The sequence below is a fragment of the Electrophorus electricus genome, chromosome 14 (genome assembly GCF_041902795.1).
Source record: "Electrophorus electricus isolate QZ-2024a chromosome 14, ASM4190279v1, whole genome shotgun sequence".
NCBI lineage: Eukaryota > Metazoa > Chordata > Actinopteri > Gymnotiformes > Gymnotidae > Electrophorus > Electrophorus electricus.
The window spans coordinates 582,501-587,500 of record NC_137510.1 but is presented as its reverse complement, the minus strand read 5'-3'; the positions used below and the strand labels follow the sequence as shown (position 1 = coordinate 587,500).

General features: G+C 36.8%; 1 protein-coding gene across 4 annotated transcripts in view; it reads left to right on the top strand.

Annotated features, from left to right (window-relative positions):
• The window catches only part of ankfn1b (ankyrin repeat and fibronectin type III domain containing 1b), a 109,784-nt gene that overhangs the window by 8,580 nt on the left and 96,204 nt on the right, over positions 1–5,000 (top strand). The gene's annotated exons all lie outside the window — the stretch shown is intronic.

Sequence of the window (5,000 nt, the reverse complement as noted above, 5' to 3'; positions counted from 1 at the left end):
ACTACTGATTTCAGCCTACAGCATATTCATTTAAAGGCACAGCTCACGCAGTCCTCCACTGGAAGGATTTGAGTGTTTTTGTAGTGCAGCTGGGATGTACAAATCTTTTGATTTTACATTTATCTCACGTTTTATCCAAAGCGACTTATGATTATGACAATTATTTACAATTTTGATTAATTGAGGATTAAGCATCTTGTTCAGTGGCAGCCTGGTGGGGCTTGAACTGATAACCTTCTAGTTAAGGTACTAGTTGAGTACCTTAACCTCTTAGCTGTGATTTGATTGATTGATTTGAGTGTATGGTTGTTTGATATTGAGTGTATGATTTGGTAAGCAGGAGCAGGACTGTGACAGTTTTGGCTCTTTTCTAATACAGCCACGCTTTCCTGGTACTGCTACACCAATGAAATACACATTTCATCCATCCCAGATCTGATTTAGTGAGTTTCCTTCCCCACTTTGTCATCTGGCTTGTGTGTGGGGTGCATGTGGAGACGTGGGGTAAAGTTCTCAGCCGATCCCCAACATGAGAGGAGGACTGACTCAGCCGATCCCCAACATGCGTCTGGTTCTGGCACGTGTCACTGCATTGTGTGCAGGGGGTTGATGCATTTTAAATGACTTTGGCAAGGTAACAACTTTCCTGTTTCTTGATAAATGTCCAAACACACACACACACAGAATTGGAGTGGTATTGCATTTGGCATAAGATGTGGCTAGAATAACCAGAAACTGTACTTAAGTATTGTTGCTTTAAGATGAAGCATTTTTACTTAAATATCAAGTTAACAAAATCTTTGTTAACCAGTGTAATCAAAACAGAACTGCCAAATCATGACCTGATTTAGACTATAGAAGCATTTCTAATCTCTACAATGTAATTTTAACAAAACGCCAGCTTCAAATGATATAAAGCACTCTTTTAAAACTCTTAAAAGTATACTTTGTTCAAAACATTACTTAAGTAACTAATGGAGTGTGTGTAGGGGTCACTACCCACTAGTCTGTGTAACAGTGAGCGGTAAGGAGGTGGATGCCTGTGTGGAGAAGAGCGAGATTTATTCAGGACAAATCCAAAATCAGAGTCACTGTTGTAGTCCAGGATCAAAGAGCCAGCATGGAGAGCACGGGGATACATGAGCAAACAAAAGAAACACACGAAGGCAAACGGGAAAACTCAGGGCTAGGATACACGGAGTACAAACCAACACAACCATGCGAAAAACATACAACCATTCAAGCCTAACATTCCAATGAGTGGCTAAACACTGGGATCCAGACAGGGTTTAAATAGATGAACTTCATACTAGAAACGAGGGACAGGTGTGGAAAATCAAACGAGGGGCGGAGAAAATGAAACCGTGGAACGGAACCAAAACACACACGACAGGGAAAACATGGAACACGGAACCTGGGAGGGACTGATCGTGACAGTATACCATTATTTTTGGTGTAAATGTGCTATTTTAATTAGCAGTTATCTTATTGTTGACAGATATTAGTGTTATTTTTTTTGTGTTAAATTCTTTAGCTATTTCAGATTTTGTATACAAAGTACCCCAAAGTTCTCTACTTGAATGCTAATGACTTTGCACTCTACTAGAACACAGCAAAATATCTGATGTACAGTTCTATATTTAACTAAGCCTCCCATTGGATAAATACTGCATGGGTGATTGTTTCAGCTGGCAACAAGTTATTCAACCCTAACTGATGCAGTGAGTAGCTTCTCATTTGTTGAAACAACCATGTTGAAAGACACATCCTGTGGTCGTGGAAAAGATATTAATCTGTTTCAGAAGGGTCAAATTATTGGCACGCATCAAGCAGAGAAAACATCTAAGGAGATTGCTGAAACTACTAAAACAGGGTTAAGAACTGTCCAACGCATTATTAAAAAGTGGAAGGGCAGTGGGGAAACATCATCTTCGAGGAAAAAATGTGGTCAGAAAAAAATCTTAAATGATCATGATCGGCGATCACTTAAACGTGTGGTGAAATCAAATCATAGAAAAACAACAGTAGAACTGTTTAATATGTAGATATGTAGATATGTTTAATAGTGAAAGTAAGAGCATTTTCACACACAATGCAAAGGGAACTCAAGGGATTGGGACTAAACAGCTGTGTAGCCTTAAGAAAACCACTTGTCAGTGAGGCTAACCGGCAAAAACGGCTTCAATGAAGCATAAAGCTTGGACTCTGGAGCAATGGAAGAAGGTCACGTGGTCTGGTGAGTCCAGATTTACCCTGTTCCAGAGTGATGGGCACATCAGGGTAAGAAGAGAGGCATCTGAAGTGATGCACCCATCATGCCTAGTACCTACCGTACTAGCCTGTGGGGGCAGGTTGCTGCAGTTGGTCAGGTCTAGGTTCAGCAACATTATGTGCCCAAAGAATGAGGTCAGCTGACTACCAGAATATACTGAACGACCAGGTTATTCCATCAATGGATTTTTTTCTTCCCTGTTGGCATGGCCAACACCCCCCCCCCCCTGGTAAAACACAAATGGCGAAAATATGGAACAGTGGTGAACCTTCCCAGGAGTGGCCGGCTGACCAAAATTACCCCAAGAGCGCAGGTCATCCAAGAGGTCACAAAAGACCCCACAACAACATCCAAAGAACTGCAGGCCTCACTTGCCTCAGTTAAGGTCAGTGTTCATGACTCCACCATCAGAGGCTGGGCAACAATGGCCTGCATGGCAGAGTTCCAAGACAAAAACCACTGCTGAGCAAAAAGAACATAAAGGCTCGGCTCAGTTTTGCCAGAAAACATCTTGATGATCTCCAAGACTTTTGGGAAAATATTGATGTGGCAAAAGTTGAACGTTTTGGAAGGTCTATGTTCCATTACATCTGGTGTAAAAGTAACATCATACCAACAGTAAAATATGATGGCGGTAGTGTGATGGTCTGGGGCTGTTTTACTGCTTCAGGACCTGGAAGACTTGCTGTGGTAAATGGAACCATGAATTCTGCTGTCTACCAAAAAATCCTGAAGGAGAATGTCTGGCCATCTGTTCGTGACCTCAAGCTGAAACGCACTTGGGTTCTGCAGCCCAACCTTTACTAGCACGTAACCTTCCCCACCAGGGGAAATAGGACACTAGACCACTGCTACACCCCATACAAGGACAGCTACAAGGTACTAGCTCATCCACCGTTTGGTAAGTCGGACCACGGCGCCATCTTCCTCATACCAAAATATAAACAAAAGCTGAAACGGGGAAACTCCGGTTCAGAGGGAGGTCTTGCACTGGACAGACCAATCGGTGGCCGCTCTGCAGAACGCTCTGGATGACGCGGAATGGGAGATGTTCTGGCACAGCACTGATGTCAACGAGTTTATGGAGGCAGTAATAGGGTTTATTGGGAAACGTGGATGATATGATCCCAAGCGCCACCATCAAGATGTTTCCCAACCAGAAGCCATGGGTGGACAAAACCATATATAATACAAAAACTATATAATACAGTTCTATATTAGAATTCTGTATAATACACTTCTATAAGAGTTCTGTATAATACAATTCTATATAGTACAGTTCTATATTAGAGTTCTGTATAATACAGTTCTATATAATACAGATCTATATTAGAGTTCTGCATAATACAGTTCTACATATTACAGTTCTATATAATGCAGTTCTATATATTATACTTCTATATAATACAGTTCTAAATATTAGTTATATATTACACTTCTATATATATTACTATTTTATATAACAGTTTTATATAATAGTTTTATATTACACTTCTGTATAATACAGTTCTATAAGAGTTCTGTATAATACAGTTCTATATAAGTTATATATTACAGTTCTATGTAATACAGCTCTATAGTACAGTTCTATAGTACAGTTCTATATAATACTGTTCTAAATTAGAGTTCTGCATAATACAGTTCTATAGTAGTTCTATATAATAGTTCTATATTAGCATTTTGTATAATACAGTTCTACATATTACAGTTCTATAATACAGTTCTATATTAGAGTTCCATATAATACAGTTCTACATATTACAGTTCTATAGTACAGTTCTATATAATACTGTTCTATATATTAGTTATATATTACACTTCTATATATATTATTTTATATAACAGTTTTATATAATACAGTTCTATATTACACTTCTGTATAATGCAGTTCTACATATTACAGTTCTATATAGTACAGTTCTATATTAGAGTTCTGTATAATACAGTTCTATATAATAGTTCTATATAATACAGCTCTATAGTACAGTTCTATATAATACAGTTCTATTTTAGAGTTCTGCATAATACATTTCTACATATTACAGTCCTATAGTAGAGTTCTGCATAATACAGTTCTATATTAGAGTTCTGCATAATACAGTTCTACATATTACAGTCCTATAGTACAGTTCTATATAATACAGTTCTATATTAGAGTTCTGTACAATACAGTTTTACATATTACTGTTCTATAGTACGGTTCTATATTAGAGTTTCGTGTTATACAGTTCTATAGTGCAGTTCTACATATTGCAGTTCTATATAATACAGTTCTATGTAATACAGCTCTATAGTACAGTTCTATGTAATACAGCTCTATAGTACAGTTCTATATAATACTGTTCTATATTAGAGTTCTGTATAATATACTTCTACATAATACAGTTCTATACAGTTCTATAATAGTTCTATATATTACACTTCTATATAATATAGTTCTAAATATTAGTTATATATATATATATATATATATATATATATATATATATATATATGATATATATTTATATTAGTTATATATTACACTTCTATATATATTATTATTTTATATAACAGTTTTATGTAAAACAGTTCTATATTACACTTCTGTATAATACAGTTCTATGTAATACAGTTCTATATATTACACTCCAGTTAATCAGTAGCACCTCACTTACTCTTTGAAGTATCACATTTCTTCCTTCTTTTTTCTTTCTTTCTTGTTCATCCTTTCTTTTGTCTTATTGGG